This window comes from Miscanthus floridulus, chromosome 15, assembly GCF_019320115.1.
Source record: "Miscanthus floridulus cultivar M001 chromosome 15, ASM1932011v1, whole genome shotgun sequence".
Taxonomy (NCBI): Eukaryota; Viridiplantae; Streptophyta; class Magnoliopsida; order Poales; family Poaceae; genus Miscanthus; species Miscanthus floridulus.
In genome coordinates, this window is record NC_089594.1 from 86,961,971 (window position 1) to 86,980,092 (window position 18,122).

Below are 18,122 nucleotides of genomic sequence, written 5' to 3' on the forward strand. Positions count from 1 at the left end.
CCCCTGTAGTGGACTTCTGTAAGGGCGGCTGTATCACCAGCCGCCCTGTTGTGTGTATTTGTAAGGGCGGTTCAATCAAGAACCGCCCCTACAGTGGATTTTCTAAAAAAAAATGAATAATTCAAATTCAAATCTGACTATATATATATATATATATATATATATATATATATATATAGAACAACTACTCTATAGCTGGCTACAAAATAACCTATTCTGTAGCCACCTTGAGTTACTATAATTACTATGTTAATTTATGAGATTATAGTAACTCCTTACTAAGTGGTTTACTATAACGTTATGGTAAATATCCCTATGTGTTATAGTAACCCAACTATAGTAAATATATATTGACATTATCGTAAATTAGTATATAAAATTATGGTAAATGGAGGTGGCTACAGAATAACTTATTCTGTAGCTGGCTACTGAATAGCCTCTCCCTATATATATATATATATATATATATATATATATATATATATATATATATATATATATATATATATATATATATATATTATATAATTTAAATTCGAATCTGACCACCACAAATATAAATGTTTGTGCTTGATCTGTACATATTAGCTAGCTGGTCCCGGCATTGGGAATTCGACAACATGACATCCTCCTATACTATGTGGTCACATATTACACAAGTCTATCTCCTAGCTATATTGAGTCCAGAGGAGCATAATACTAACTACACAAAAGAGGTTAACTGTACGCTTTGCCTTTTCATTCCAGATTAATGTTGCTGCCATTGCCTTAGTTGCCAACTTGCCGATCTCTATTATGAGAACCAAAAGCTTCATTTTCAGCATGGGATGACTCAGTAACCTACAAGGATGATTCAACTTCAGTTAATTGTAAAAATTATCATGCAATACATGTTGGTCAGTTACTGATTTTTGGGCTAAATACCAAAATTTCTGAGCCACATATGCACAATTAAATGGCCAGTCCTAAATCATAACTATTTGGAAAAAAACACAAGCTTCAAAGCTATGCATATGCATCTTAGCACTAGAGAAAATGCATGGTAAGGTACTGCACCTGCTCACTTTGTTGTGCATTAATATTTGTTGCTTTCTGAACTCAATAAGAGATATTAATTGAATTTGCCGAGTTCTAGAACCACTTCAGCTGATTGTAAAAATTATCATGCAATACATGTTTGCTGCAAAACTATTCCATTGATAAATGCTTAAATTATTTTCTAAGTGGCCCGGCGAAGAGTAGAAAGTTTTTAATTAACTGTAAACAGCCCAAAAGGAATATATACACTTATTACTGGTTAGGAAATGCATCTACTATTCTCGCTATTTCTTCAGCAGATAATCCATACTGTGAAACAAAAAGCATTTTTCTAGGAAATATTAGGGGATGTCAATATGTTCAATGAACCATCTCAGCACTACAACTAAAATTTCTAAACCAAACACTTCTTCAGTGGCAATATTTCTAGCAATCAGAGTTTTCGGCCCATTCCTTTTGGTCTTCAGCACAACTACATAATTTGATATTCATGGTCTTCTAGCAATTTTCAATTGAACCAATGCTCATGTGTAGAACCTAACTAGCCAATAATTTGCATATCATCCAGAAGGAGCAAAACTGATTTGAGGTTGGGAGAGCGGATCAAAGAGGGAGGCTGGGACAGAACCATTGTACTATATTACAGTAAATATTAAACCACCATTCCGTGGAACAGAAGAATTGTACTGTATTACAGTAACTACTATGCATAAGAATTCTTGTCTTAATTTATATGTGAGGAAAACCCATGAAATACACAAAGGAATTAGTAGTGCTACTACACCATGCTGCCTAAATTCATCATACACAAGGCATAACAAACCGTGCTAAATTTCACATCATAGTACAGAGCAGCATGACTGAGATACCTGCAAACTAGAAACTGCCATTTCTTCCGCTTGAGGTTATCAGGATATTTCTGTGCAAATTATAAGTAAAGCAACAATGCATTAGAAACAAGAAAGCCACCCGTTCTGATGGCAATAATACTAGACTTACATTATAAGCATGTACTGACCCAAAATAATTAAAGCTGCAAGGTTAAAAATCAGTTCACGAACTGAATCCATGCAAGTTTAACAATCAGTGCAACTCTAACTAGGAATACTAGTCTATTAGCTAATAGCAATGCAACTGTAATCATACATTAAAGAGCTGCTCAATATACAAAAAGACCAAGCATAACTAAAGTAACTTGGGCATTTTGTTGTCAACCAAAGTGCAAAATCAGAGTTGCCAAGTAACACAAAGTTCTTGACTAATGATAATATGTCATTACTCCATTAAATACCTTAATCCACTGGTGCAGCAAGGCTTTTTGCTCCCGGTTGGGAAACCCCTTTAGTCCCGGTTTCCCAACCGGGAGCACCAATCCAGGACTAAAGGTACCCTCAAAGCTAGGAGGTGTGTCATGATATCAAAGGAGGGAACATCAACTCAAAGCTGACAAGACATTGAACCACATTATTCTGTAGTTTTGCTAGATCTGTTGGATCAATTGCCTTCTGAGAAATTGCATTGAGGAATGCACATAGCTTCACGGTGGCTAGACGTACATTTGGCGGTAGAATTCCTTTTAATGCAACCGGAAGCAATTGAGTCATGAGCACGTGGCAGTCATGGGACTTTAAGTGTCCAAATTTCTTCTCTGGCACATTTATTATACCCTTTATATTCGAGGAGAATCCAGACGGTACCTTAATGCTATCTAGGCATTCAAACAAGATGTCCTTCTCTTCTTTGCTAAGAGTGTAGCTGGCAGGACTTAAGTACTGGCGCCCATCATCTGTCTTCTCTGGATGCAGGTTGTCTCGTTATTTCAAACACCACAGGTCTTGTCGTGCTTCAATTGTGTCCTTAGGCTTCCCATACACGCCCATGAAGCCTAGCAGGTTCACACAAAGATTCTTCGTCAGGTGCATCACATCGATCGCGCTGTGGACCTCTAGGACTTGCTAATAGGGTAGCTCCCAAAATATGGACTTCTTCTTCCACATGGGTTCATGACCGTTGGCGTCCTTTGAAACAGGTTGGCTGCCAGGTCCCTTTCCAAATATTACTTTCACATCATTGACCATATCGAGGACATCCTCACCAGTTCGGTTGCGAGGCTTGGTCTGGTGGTCTGCCTTACCTTTAAAATGCTTGCCTTTCTTTCTTACGGGGTGATTTGTAGGAAGAAATCGTCGATGCCCAAGGTACACGACCTTGCGACACTTTTTCAAGAATATACCTTTCATGTCACCGAAACAGTGCGTGCATGCATTATATCCCTTGTTTGATTGTCCTGAAAGATTACTTAGAGCTGGTCAATCATTGATTGTTATGAACAACAATGCTCGCAGGTCAAAGTGCTCCTGCTTGTGCTCATCCCACACGTGTACACCTGACTTGTTCCACAAAAGTAGAAGTTCTTCAACTAGTGGCCTTAGGTACACATCGATGTCGTTGCCAGGTTGCTTTGGGCCTTGGATGAGCACCGGCATCATAATAAACTTACGCTTCATGCATAACTAGGGAGGAAGGTTGTAGATACATAGAGTAACAGGCCAAGTGCTGTGACTACTGCTCTGCTCCCCGAAAGGATTCATACCATCCGTATTTAAAGCAAACCTTAAGTTTCTTACGTCACTTGCAAACTCGGGGAATTCTCTATCGATTGCTCTCCACTGGGACCCATCAGCAGGGTGTCTCAACATATTGTCTACCTTACGGTCTTCTTTGTGCCATCGCAACAACTTTGCATGGTCTCTATTTCTAAAAAGATGTTTCAAGCGTGGTATTATAGGAGCAAACCATATAACCTTGGCAGGGATTTTCTTCTTAGGACGTTCGCCCTCAACATCACTAGGGTCATCTCGCCTGATCTTATACCGCGACGCGTGACATACAGGGCATGCATCCAACTTCTCATACTTCGTGCCATGGTAGAGGATGCAGTCATTAGGACATGCATGTATCTTCTGGATTTGTAATCCTAAAGGGTAGACTACCTGTTTTGCTTCGTACGTAGTGCTGGGCAATTCATTATCCTTTGGAAGCATCTTCTTTTAGATTTTTAGTAACTCCGTGAATCCCTTGTCAGATACACCATTCTTTGCCTTCCATTACAGCAATTCCAATGTGGTACCTAACTTTTTCTGCCCCGCATCACAAGTTGGGTATAGCAATTTCTTGTGATCCTCTAGCATGCGGTCAAACTTGATCTTCTTCTTTTCACTTTCGCATTCTCTTTGTGCGTCACGAATGGCCTGACCAAGATCATCAGCGGGCTCCTCCTCTGCCCCTACCTCTTCTTTAGCGGGCTTCTCCTCTGCCCCCACCTCTTCTTCAGCGGGTTTCTCCTTTGCCCCCGCCTCTTCTTCAGCTTCCCCCATTGCAGTATCATTGAAGGCACCATATTCAGCAAAAATGGCATCATCGCTCCATTGTTCTTCTTCACCTTCTTCCATTACAACTCCAGTTTCTCCGTGCTTCGTCCAACAAATATAGTTTGGCATGAAACCCGATTTGAACAAGTGTGAATGAAGAGTGTTTGAGTTAGCATATTCCATCGTATTCTTACATACGGCACATGGGCTGCACATGAAACCATCGCGTTTGTTTGCCTCGGCCGCATGTAACAAAGAATGCACGCCGTCCATGAACTCTTGGGAGCGACGATCAGCATTGTACATCCAATGCCAACTCATCTGCATTACATGACATAAATACCGTATTAAAACCTAGAACATAATTAGTTAATTATACAACATGCATACCACCATAAAAGCTATAAATTTAAGAAAGCCTCGCTACAATGTAGACAATCCCAACTACCACTAAAAACACTAAAGCTAAAATGCACTTCAACAGCACAAGGATTTCGCGACCAATCCCAACTAAAACAGACAGATCTCCCGTTTGTTCAACATCTTTGGACTTCTTTGGCTGGATCACTGCCTCATTAGCCGCCATATTTGCCTATTGTGCAAGATATTTTTACACGAGTTCAACATACTCTTCCTCCTAGTAGAAGCCTGAACATCCAGTGCCATCCCACTGAAATTAAAACAGAAAATTAGAACTTTAATCACAACCATCATGAAAATAGGTATAAACTAACCATAGTCATTAAATACGATAAAATAACTCACATTGCGATCCGGACACTTGTACAAAATGTGACCCTTGTTGGGACCCTCCTTCTTCACTTGGTACTCCATCACAATCTTCGTCTCATCACAACACTTGCCACATGCAATGAGTGGGAGACCCGGCCTAAGTCGCTTTGGAAACCCATGAGAGGCCGAGGACCCGGAAGCAGTTGCCAGCTACTCTCTATACTCATTTTTTAATACACTATAAATTTCTCATTTTATAAACAAATAAAATTAAAAAAAACTCTAAAATTCTCTATATCTCTAAACAATGAAGTGTGCTATGCATGCTACAAATGAATGGTGAATACTAGTTTTTAATAGCTACTTTAACCTTCCTTCATGTAAATATGCAAGCTTGAAGTGATTTTGAGCTCAAATTGCTTACAAATGAAAAAAACCACAATAAAGAACCATATATATATATATATATAGTGAACAAAATGAGATAAGACAATGGTGAAACATGAGAGTATGAAGTTGGTAACCTTTAGAACCGAAGAATCGATGGAGGAATCGAAGAAATCGACGGAGGAATCAAAGAATAGATGGAGAAAGAGCAAGAACGCTGCTTAAATTTGAACTGAAGCTCTCGGGCGGGCTCAGGGATGAAGAAGATGGCCAGCAGGATTTATAGGGGGGACCTTTAGTCCCGATTGGTGGATCCAACTGGAACTAAAGGTCACTTTCTAGTCCCGGGCCACGCCACTAGCCGGGACAAGAGCTTTACTCCCGGTTGGAGCCACCAACCGGGAGTAAAGGTCGACCTTTAGTCCCGGTTGGTGGCTCCAACCGGGACTAAAGGTCCCCTACCACAACGGCCTGGCGCAGGAGCCGTTGGGTAGGGACCTTTAGTCCCAGTTGGAGCCACCAACCGGGACTAAAGGTCTCTCTAGTCTCGGGCGCAATATTTCCCGGGACTAGAGCCTGGTTTGGCTCTTGGATCAAAGGTTTGTTCTCTACTAGTGATCTAAGACGGCATAAAACCATCAACACAAGAGCTAATTACAGGAAATGAGGAAAATGTATTTTTATACCTAGTACTTGAAGCCTCAAGCTTGCTTGCTTCTTCCCTGGAAGTCAGAACATCAACACCTGCTGCTCGGCCACTAGCAGACTCGCTCTTGCCACTAGCAGCTCCACTCGCATGGTAACGCTCAGCACAGGAACACGGCCGCTGCCTGTAGTGTCACATCTTTTAGAACAAGGGATAAATTATTCTCACTTAGAACATCAGCACGATCACTATCACTATATATATTGGTCGAGGTCCAGTTAGCCTTGTCATATGCGTCCTGCTTCTATGATATATTTGTCATATACAAATTTAAGAAGCTAACCTAAGCATCACAAGATGGACCAGCAAATACATAAATATGCATAAATCTGTAGCATTATATTACTAGGTATGGGTACACTTACAGTAGCATATGTATTGAGTATACAAATATTTAGTTTGGGCTGGAACTTTCATGTGAGTATTTAAAAAATAAAATATATGATGAATCTCATAAATTGGAGTTCAGTATAAAAACACACTAATGTTCTAGTTCTTACAATGGATCATGGTACCACAAATTTAGAGGTAATCAACTTCTGACAAGCGTGTGATCAGGTATTCATGTTCAGGTAGGGTGAAACCTACAAGTTCAGAGTTCATACAAAAGCGAAATAAGTCAGTTCAGTAAAACCCTTTGTATGTGACTATCGTTTTTCTTTTAATCTTACACAAAACTGCATCAAGGTGACTAAAATATTTAGCAGTGGCACACTATCTCTATTTCAACAAATAGATATTTACATGAGTATTCAATTCTAAAGAATCAATTAAAGGCAAAGCAAGAGACTCAATTCTACAGATCATACATCCAAGATGCAGACAGGACTGAACCTAGGCCTTCTTAGTGGAATACCATCGAACAATTACACTGCATCCGAAAGCAAAACATGAATAGTTTAAAGAAAATTACTTTCTGCAATTGCTATCCTGCTCGGATTGGATGAAATGCTAGATCCAAAAAATACCTCGATTCGACACGGGATGGATCCTCCACGGGGTGGGGAACGACCGTCGACGTTGCCGGTGGAAAGGGGCGTCCGTGAAATCTGCCTACTCTGACCCACCCTGAGGAAGAAGACGACAGCACGGTCTCGGATCCGACAGCCCTGGCCCAAACCCCGCTGTGGAGGAGTCGTAGGTGGTGGTGAGGACCATGGCCTGTTGGGGCGGCACCAAGTAGGTACGGTGCGTGGGGGCGCCGTCGACGCTGGATGAATCTAGGTTGGGGAGGGCAAACTGGGCTCGGAGATGCTCTCGCGAATAGACGGGGTGTCGACGGGCGAGGCGCGAGCGGAGGAGCTGGCCGCGGCAGGCGCGACGGAGATGGAGGAGCTGGCCGCGACACGGAGGGAGGAGGGCGGCTGCGCCGGGCGGGGCGCAGGCGGAGGAGGCGACCGCAGCGGATGGAGGGGCGGGCGAAGACTGGGTGGCGAGGTGGCCGCAACGGGTGTGGGAGGCAGCGGCGTTGGGGAGATTTTGTTAGAATCTCCGAGAGTTTTGCATATTTTGTTGCCAAAACTTTATTCACATGTAAATAATAAATAATACAATACAAAATTTTATAATTATTTTTTTATAGATATATTTACATATACAATAACTAAAACAACTACAACAGTTTAAAATTGCAAAATTGAACCTTTAAAAATGAAAAAAAAATAAATTTTAAAAAATTAAAATCAAAACTACTAAAATAATTTTGAGACACCAAATGATCTCAAATGAAAATTTGATAAACATCAAAGTTGTAGAGGTCATGAAGATCTACAACTTTTATATTGGTCATCTTGTCATTTGACAAAATTTCAACCTTTCAAATTTGAAATTTTAAAAAATGACAAGTTTGAACCAAAATTTGAGACCCAAAATGATTTCAACATAAAAAGTGATGAATACCAAAGTTCTTCAACTCATTAATATCTACAACTTTTATTTTAGTCATCTTGTCATTTGACAAAATTTGAACCTTTCAAATTTGAAATTTTGAAAAAATGACAAGTTCGAACCAAAATTTGAGACCTAAATTGATTTCAACGTAAAAAGTGATGAATACCAAAGTTGTTCCACTCATGAATATCTGCAACTTTTATTTTGGTTATTTCTTCATTTGACAACTTCTTAGCACACATTGTTCACTAATCTTACACATGTCTCATATAGTTTATAAAACCTTATGAGAGATGTGTCACATTTGTGAACAATTTCGTTACCACTTTGTCATATGAAGAAATGACAAATACAAAAGTTATATATCTTGATGAGTTATTCAACTTTGATATTTATCACTTTTTCAGCTGAAATCATTTGGGGTACCAAAATCTTGTCTGAAGTTGCATTTTTTTAAATTCAAAATTTAAATTGCTCAAACTTTTCATATGTATATTTTAACAAAACCAACAAAATAAATTGATAGAGAATGATTTCAGAAAATTTTAGAAAAAAAATCGTCAGATTTAGAGTTAGTATGAGAAAAAAAACTAGTTACAAAGTTGACCCACAGATTAAAAAAAGAAATCATACTGTTTACTATAATCATGTAAAGATCATCTAGAACAGTGTGATTTCTCTTTTTAATCTGTAGGTAAACTTTGTAACTAGTTGTTCTCCCTCATACTAACTCTAAATGTGATGGTTTTTTTTCTAAAAATTTATAAAATCATGCTTCAGCATTTAAGTTTGTTCAAACTTGGATGTGACAATGTTTTACACATTTTAAAATTTGAAATTTGAAAATTTAACAAGTTCAAACTAAATTTTCAAACCCTAAATGATTTCAGATGTAAAAGTGATGAATACAAAAGTTGTTCAACTCATCAAGATCTACAACTTTAATTTTGGTTATCTTGTCATTTGACTAAATTTGAATCTTTCAAATTTGAAATTTTAAAAAATGATAAGTTCGAACCAAAATTTGAGACCCAAAATAATTTCAACATAAAAAGTGATGAATACCAAAGTTGTTCAACTCATTAATATCTATAACTTTTATTTTAGTCATCTTGTCATTTGACAAAATTTGAACCTTTCAAATTTAAAATTTTAAAAAATGACAAGTTCGAACCAAAATTTGAGACCCAAATTGATTTCAACATAAAAAGTGATGAATACCAAAGTTGTTCAACTCATAAATATCTGCAACTTTTATTTTGATCATTTGTTCATTTGATAAATTCTTAACACACATTGTTCACTAATCTTACACATGTCTTATATAGTTTATAAAACCTCACGAGAGATATGTCACATTTGTGAACAATGTCAGTTTCACTTTGTCATATGAAGAAATGACCAATACAAAAGTTGTAGATCTTGAAAGGTTATTCAACTTTGGTATTTATCACTTTTTCAGCTGAAATCATTTGGGGTATCAAAATCTTGTCTAAAGTTGCATTTTTTTGAAATTCAAAATTTAAATTGCTCGAACTTTTCATATGTATATATTAACAAAACCAACAAAATAAATTGATAGAGAATGATTTTAGAAAATTTTAGGAAAAAAATCATCAGATTTAGAGTTAGTATGAGGAAGAAAAACTAGTTACAAAGTTGACCCACAGATTAAAAAAAGAAATCACACTGTTCACTATGATTATGTAAGGATCATCTAGAACAGTGTGATTTCTCTTTTTAATCTGTGGGTAAACTTTGTAACTAGTTGTTCTCCCTCATACTAACTCCAAATATGATGGTTTTTTTTTCCTAAAAATTTCTAAAATCATGCTTTAGCATTTAAGTTTGATCAAACTTGGATGTGACAATGTTTTACACATTTTAAAATTTGAAATTTGATAAGTTCAAACCAAATTTTCAAACCCTAAATGATTTCAGATGTAAAAGTGATTAATACAAAAGTTGTTCAACTCATCAAGATCTACAACTTTTATTTTGGTTATCTTGTCATTTGACTAAATTTGAACCTTTCAAATTTTGGCTGCTATTTATTCGTGCGCCATTAGTAGGGGCGGCTGGTGATTCAGCCGCCCCTACAGTTGAACAGCAGGGGCGGCTGGTGGCAGCCGCCCCTACAAATGGGCACTGCAGGGGCGGCTGGTGATTGAGCCGCCCCTATAGATCAGCCCCAACTGTAGGGGCGGCTCAGATTACCAGCCGCCCCTACAGTGCCATCTGTAGGGGTGGCTGGGCTGATGGGGCCCGAGGACGCCCACTGTACGGGCGCCCCCAACCCTAGCCGCCCCTACAGTAAAAATATCCTGTTCCTAGTGTTAGAATCAGGCGTAGTTATATCCTAGGAATTGTATAAATACTAAAAGTTGTATATATACTAAAAATTGTACATATAGTAATTAATTGTATATATACTAAGAATTGTACATATACTAAGAATTGTACATATAGTAATTGTATAAATACTAGTTTGATTCGTTTAAATACTAGTTTGATTTCATTATAAAAAAAACTCTCAACTACTAAAGGTTAACTAAAGGGGTACGTGATGCATGAAATTACAGGCGCCATGCAGGGGCCTGCATGGCGCGCGCCTGAATTTTTACGGATGCACTTACCAACCGGGACTAAAGGGTGTCTTTAATCCCGGTTGAGTGACCCGAGACTAAAGACCCCCCCCCCCCCCCCCCCCCCTTTGTCTCGATTGCTTTATCCTAGATGGTTTTTCAGGAGATTTGCACCCTACCAACCAGGACTAAAAGTGAGTTCTCCACCAGTGAGAACAACTCAGCAATTCCCCCCTCTCTTCTCCCAGTAACTGAAGGCCACATCAGAGACACCATCCTTCTCCTGTTTCCATGTCACATGTACCCGAAGCTTCCCGCCATTTTGCCATTCAAATTCAGCCTCACAGCCATCCACCAAGATTAGGATTAGTTTGGAAAAGTTTTAATAGGATTTAAATTCGAATTTGGTTCGATGTGGATTCGAATTGTGTTCAGAGGAGAGTTTAGGAAATGTTCAAATTTCGGAGATTGTCAGATGAGGGTTTAGAATTGAAATTCGAATATAATTCTGTTTTAATTGTAGGAACATTATTTGGGAAGGAAGATTATTGTGTTTAGAATATTACTAGTAAATATGCCTGTGCGTTGCTCTGTGCATATGCCACTTCCAATTATTGTAGATTGTGCTCTGTTGCCTCTTGTCATGCACGATCGTCGTCCCTGGCTGGCTAGCCAGCCTCCCTCACCTTGCTTTGCGACGGAGGGAAAGTTGGAGACAATTACATGTCACACTTGCATCAACTTGAATTGCTTGTTGCAACGATTTAATTTGCAACCATCTCCTTGATCATAATGTATACGAAGGGACAATAGTCAAATACTTTACTTGCCTACTTTTTTTTTACCTGCCAACTTTACTTGCCTTCTAGCATCATCATCATCATCATCATCAGGCTTAGGGTTGCCGGCGTGTACGTAGTACATGGGCCTCGCAGACACGGATAGACAGAGCAGGCCAAGGCTTCTCTTTTCTTCTCTTCTCGGATGGCCCAACGGGAAGCCTAGCCATTTCCGGTGCTCACCAAGAAACATTCCGGTATACAACATTTTTTAACCCATTTCGGCTCAACGGAAATGGGTTATATATGTAATGTTTATTCCGGGCAGAAGGAGCCGAAGCCCCTCCTCTTTATTTGTTCGATTTGTCTCTTCCGTCTCCTCTTTGCTTATTTGTTCTTCACGTGCAGTACATTAACTCATTCCTCTTTGCTTCTCCTCCAGGCACATGCAAAAAGAGATGGAGGGCCCACATGTAATTGATACATGACCAAAATATTATGGGAAGACCCATTTACCAACATGTCAGGGGCGGATCGGACTGATGAGGCCCACACATCGGTGAAATATAAAAAGGACGGACCGGCAACATTGCTTGCTTTAGAAATACTAGCAAACATGCCCGTGCGTTGCTACTGGATCTACAGGTGAAGATCTTGAACATTACATGTATTATCTATAAATAATATCCAGACTCTGTCTCAACGCATGAACTTTTTACATGCATTGATTCTTGGCCTACTATGTCTGTATGGCAAATTTTTTTCTACAACAGTGCTCGTGGAGATGCTGCAGTCACAATAAAAAGTACTGTCATAACTTGTCTTTTCAGGCTTAACTGATGCACTTGTCAACGGAGGTGGAATCATCAGGTTTGGTTTCAGGTTTATGATTTTTTTAAATAAAAGGGTTATGTAAAATGACATCAAGAATATAGCAAAGACATTACCTTACTGTTCCACCTTGTTTTGTGTATGAGCACTCAGATCTTATCAAAGGTGAAATAAAGCTTATGGCTGACATCATGTGAGTGGGAGCTAGTTCAGAAATTTTAGGCAGGTTCAGTAAGTGCAAAACTAACATAGCAAGGGGCACCGAACTTCTCAACAGTCCCAAGGCATATCCCAGGCAAGCATATAGTATATAAGGAATTAAGGATTAACCATGAGCTGCCGAGCTTCCTGGAAACACCCCGTAGTGGCATACAGAGATTAAAAAGTGATCAGATAACATTTCGAATTTTTGCAAGCTTTGGGAATTACAGATTCATTGCTTAATAATTAGATCTAATACAGAATGCAATGATTTACATTACCTTGGTTCTACGATTTCCATGTTCTTAATATCTTGTGACAGTTGACATTCAGAGAATCAACACTGTAAAATAAAAATGAAATTTTTTTCAAGTAGTCATGAAGGAAGTAAAGCTATGGACATACTATTATGTAAAATGTTTTACAGCAATAAACTCATTATATATGCTCTCGAACTATCTACCAAGTTTCAGATCAGTATTGTCCGGGTGCTTTAATTTTAGGTTGCAACCTCAAAACCTACTATTTTATTGATTCATATGTTCTATGTCGTAGCATTTAAATTTCACATAGCCATTCATGCATGGATACATGCAGAAAGTTTGTTCTTGATGCCTGTTTGAGCACACGTCTGTGGCCCAAAACATTAGAAGAGCAGTATTTCCAGTTCAGAAACTAAGAGAGCTATTTGATTTCTCTAATAGTTGTTATGAAATTTTAAGCCCATATTCTACATGAGATTAAGACAACATTGTTATATGGTTGCTTTGTATCCGGCGAGACTAAGGATAAGTATAATTAATTATGTTTATTAACAGCAAGTAGTTATCTCCGACTTGTACAGGCAGCCATATGCTTTTCCTATTTAGAGAGACATGTTTCCTTCAGCTGAGTCGCCATGGAACCCAGTTGAATGTTACCATTTGATACAAATTTGAGCAATCATCGTTTCAACAAACTGAGTACCACAAAAGAAGCACAATTCCTTGAGAAATAATTAATATAAATGGTAATTTATACAGCACAGAAGAATAGTTCTAGACTTCTAGTCATTTCTCAGTGAGTAATGCTAGTAATTGCTGTTTTGGTTATGTTCAGCTGCTGGTAGGAAATTGGTGGATATTGAATTCAAATGAATATATATTGTGGATAGATTAATACCTGCGCGGGGTCATAATCATGTACAATATTACAGGCTCTTGCTTCCGTTCTTGTTATTAGGCATTTCTACAAACAACTTGTGTGCAGTAGAGACAGCTCGTCAGAGGGATCAGCGGCCATATGCACGGACAGAAAGGAGAGCTGCAGAGGCTGCTACGGCCGTCGGCGGCGAGAGCGCGTCTGTGGTTGAGACGCTGCGCGACCGCGTTGCCGCTGGCCCCGCCCGCCCCGTGCTCCAGGCACTGTGGCCGCCAAGCGGGCCCACCGCCTCCAGTGGCGGGGTACACCGTCCGGGGACCTCGCCCCCACTGGACGCAGGTCCCAGCCGCACCGCTCGGGACATCACCCCTGCCGGACTGGGGAGCTCGCCCCCACCGGCCCGGGCACCGGCCGCACAGCCAGGGGACTCCCTCCCTCGAATCCCTCGTCCAATCGCCGCCGGCTGCTGCTCGACGCCGCCTCTGCCTCGCCTCCCTGCTGGCGCCCCGCCTCCAGCGCCTCCTTCGCCGAGGTGAGGAGGGGAGAGGACCTCCCTTCACACTCTCTCTCCTCCCCCTCTCCACGGCCGCGACGGGGGCAGGGGCACGGGGGACGGCGGCGGCAGCAGAGGCAACGCGCCCAGTGTAGGAGGAAGGTGCGGCGCGGGGAGCAGAGGGGATCGGCCGGCCTCCCCGTTGAGGCTCGGGGCAGGGTCCGGGGGCGTGGATGAGGGAGCGCAGGCAGCGGACGGGAGGGAAAGAGACGGAGGAAAGGAGAAGCTTTTTCCCCTTTAACCCCTCCCTTACCTGCTTTGTCAATCCGAGCCCCCCTCTATTCAGCATTTTGACTGTGGGTTGATTTCACGAAAGGTCAGGGTTTTTTTTTTTGGAAATGAGGACGGCGGACGAAAATTAATAGGGCATAACGCGTGAAGGATTCGCTACTCGTTTTAATATGTTCTGCAACTAAAAAGAACAAAAGTAAACTATTTTTTCGTACGGTTTTTTTTGGGTCGCTCCTCCCTATCGTTTCGTGCGACGATAGTAGCTCCGTCGGTCCGCCCCTCCCCTACAATCCACGCCTCCCGTCCGCGCGCGAAAGCCGCAATCACCGCCCCCTGCGACCCGCTGGATCCCATGGGCCGCCGCGGCGCGTGCATCCCCATCCCCGCACACTGCACCACTATCGCCCTCGCTCCTGCACCCGCCGCCCGCAACCCCGCCGGAGCACCGCGACACCTCGCCCACCGGCCGCCGCAACGCCATCGCCGAGTCACCTCCGCCCGCATCACCCGCAGCTCCCGACGCGCGCACCACCGCAACAGTATCGGTGCCGCCGTGGGTGCCGGCGTGCGCGAGCCCTCCAGCGTGACAGATCTAGGTACTGTCGTCTCCGCATCCTCAGGTCGCCCGCAGGTCCTAGCGCCGCACCCCAAACGCTGGCGCGCGCGGATCCATGTACTGCCGTGTCTCCCTTCCTTGCGCCTCCATGTCCGCGTCCTTAGGTCGACCTGACCCTACTTCCCCGCCATCGCAGCATGCCAAGGGATGATGCTCGCCCTCATCCAGTGTACCTGCTTGTGGGGGTATTAACCCCTATACCCTGACGGCTAAGCTTGGGCCGGCCCGGATCGATGGGTCCGGTCCACCCGAAAGACGACGTGCGGCCCAGCCAACCTGATCGGAGTCCCGCACAAGGAGTCAAGGCGGATTTGGCGATCAAGCAGGATCCTGGTCGATTAGAATAGGAATCCTTATCCGGCCACATATGGCAATTGTAACTGACTATGATTGGTTTTCAGATCTGTAACCCTGCCCCCCCCCCGAACTATATAAGGCGGGCAGGGGATCCCTCTAAAAAATATCTCTCATTGACATACAGCAATACAAATCAGACGCAGGACGTAGGTGTTACGCCTTCTTGGCGGCCAAACCTGGATAAAACCTCGTGTCTGTCTTACGTCACCGTCTTGTTTGTGGCTTACGCATCTGTCTGCCGACAATCTACTATCTTGAGCATACCCCTAGGTAGACTGCCAACCATATTTCGTCGATAGTGGCACACTAGGTAGGGTGTGTGCGTACTGCTCTCCAAGCAAACAAGATGGTCATCGTCTCCGCCTCCATGGCAACGCCGAACGACCTCAAGTTCACCGTCGGCCAGATCACCTGGACCATCGGCTTCGACGACTTCATCGCCATGACCACGGAGGAGGCATGGATTCAGTCTGCGCCGACCACTGCTTCACCTACATCGGCTATGGCTCCGACCACGACGGGTACAACTCCGACCACGATGGATCTGGCTTCGACCACGGTACGTCTGGCTCCGACCACGATGGATCTAGCTCCGACCATGGTACATCTAGCTCCGACCATGCCTGCATCATCTTCAGCCACGCCGACGACTCATCGTCCACTTCCCCACTACAAAGGGAAGCAGATCGACAACACCGACCTGCTCAACTCCATCGATCGGATCGGTACCAAACTCGTTGAAACCCTAGCTCTGGTAAGTACGATTCAAAGTCAACCTAACGAGCAGGTAACCGCTCTCCACAACAGATCTACCCGACCAGCTCAGACCAGTCGTCCTGACATGACTTGGTATAGATCTCGTGGTCATATCTACTCCTGAAGGGCGCTCCGCTCGTCGCCGGCCAGCCTCCGCGATGGGTCTCCAGCTCTTCGAGTACGAAGCCTCGACGGAGAACCACCAGGTCCAGCCTTACGGCCTACGAAACGCTGCCTCTAGCTACGCGTATAACCTACAACGCCGCTTGGATCTGTGTTTTATGCACCGACCTCGGCCGAAGCCGCGCGACTTCGTCAACATGATCCAGGACTGAAGATTATCAAGAAGGATCCATCCACACAGTCCAAGAGGGTGACTCTAGCTCCTCGTCTAGCATCGCATCTAAAGCATCTGTACACACCGAGCTTCAGCATCACGAAGACGACGGCACCAAGTACGATCTGGATCTGCTAGACCACGCCCCGGGGTTTTCACAATTCCCGTCTTTCCTGCCAAGACGAGGGGATTTGATCCATGTTGTTAACAATGACGAACCGCCGGTGGTTGGCGAAACAGAACAAGAAAGGACCGCGCGCGAAGCACGCAATATTGATCGGTTCAATCGCCGACAAATCGAAGCCAAAGCAGACCAGGAGGCGCGACGCATAAGGGTCCAGCCACATGACCTCAACGATGCTTTCAACAGGGTGGGGGACAAACAGGTCTTCAAGGACTCCAAGTGCCAACGTAGCCGTCGCCATGGCAATAATGCAACGGCTACCCAACACCCCAGAAACCCAAGCGGTTCGCGATGAAATACAAGCCTATCTGACGGCTAGCATGGCCTAGACTGCAGAGATTGTAAATCAAGTCCAGGCTCCATCTGTCTCAATCGAGTCAAGCCACAGCCGCCAGCTTCCAAGTCGCTCACAGCCACTCAACCCACTGTGGCTCGCGCAACAACGACCCATCAGACAACTGTCAAGGCGGAAACGGTGGCCATGACGGTGGTCAGGATGACAACCGCCGTCAGGAGGGCAACCGTCGCGACAGTCCGGGACGATAATCACCGAGACAACCACGACAATCGCCGCGATAACCGCGGTCGCAGGGCTAATCCTAGATGGCAATCGAGATCGCCGCGATGGCAATAACGATCTCCGCCATTACCTCGGTGGACGCGATCTACGCGCTCGCATCAACCAGAGAGCCGACGATCGAGCATCCCACAAAAGCTATCGCCGTATGGAGTATGACACTGCCCACGGTCTGCCTGGGTTTGAAGCAGTTTACTCCACACCTTCACCAAGTCATATGGCCCAAGAATTTCAAGCTCGAGAAACTTCAGAAGTACGACGGTAAAGAAAACCCCGAATTATGGGTCATGCTCTACGAAACCGCGTGCAGATCAGCCATGGCTGACGAGCACGTCATGTCTAACTACTTCCCAGTCGCTGTTGGCCATGTATGTCACCAATGGCTGGTTAGCTTGCCGGCGAACTACTTTGATTCTTGGCAGGAGCTTAAGCAAGCCTTCATCGACAATTTCATCGCTACTTGTGAACAACCGGGCAACAAGTATGATCTGCAACGGATCCGAGATTGGAAAGATGAGCCACTGCAGCGAGTACGTTCGGCGTTTCTCAGAGATGCGCATCAAGGTCCCATCAATCTCTGACAACGAGGCAATCGAGGCTTTCATCACTGGCCTCCGCTTCCACGACGCCCTAAGAGACAAGCTCCTCCGGAAGAGACCTGAATCGGTCACAGCGCTCCTATCCACCGCTAAGAAATATGCGGACGCCGACGACGCCAAGAAGATAATTATTGAAGAAGCAGCAAGGGTTCCACGCTCCGACCACCCCTCACACTGCGACTGACTACCGCGGCAACCAGTGGTTGGAACGATAGTTTTGACCGCCGCAACCAGTGCAACTGACTCCCGCGA

At 43.4% G+C, this 18,122-nt stretch overlaps 2 long non-coding RNA genes across 6 annotated transcripts; both read right to left on the reverse strand.

Annotated features, from left to right (window-relative positions):
* Positions 1–546: 546 nt before the first annotated feature.
* Positions 547–7,701, reverse strand: LOC136508940 (uncharacterized). Of its 5 annotated transcripts, XR_010772150.1 has the most exons (6): positions 7,203–7,701; positions 7,044–7,105; positions 6,735–6,818; positions 6,215–6,358; positions 1,908–1,957; positions 547–840 (listed from the first exon to the last, which is right to left on the reverse strand). It is a non-coding gene; the product is annotated as an uncharacterized lncRNA (long non-coding RNA). The 5 variants fall into 5 exon arrangements; XR_010772149.1 differs by lacking the exon at positions 7,044–7,105 and having other exon boundaries at positions 550–840; positions 7,203–7,696; XR_010772148.1 differs by lacking the exon at positions 6,735–6,818 and having other exon boundaries at positions 551–840; positions 7,203–7,693.
* Positions 7,702–12,128: 4,427 nt separating this feature from the next.
* LOC136508472 (uncharacterized) lies at positions 12,129–14,428 on the reverse strand. Its single transcript, XR_010771984.1, has 3 exons — positions 13,682–14,428; positions 12,802–12,863; positions 12,129–12,667 (listed from the first exon to the last, which is right to left on the reverse strand). It is a non-coding gene; the product is annotated as an uncharacterized lncRNA (long non-coding RNA).
* Positions 14,429–18,122: the final 3,694 nt, after the last annotated feature.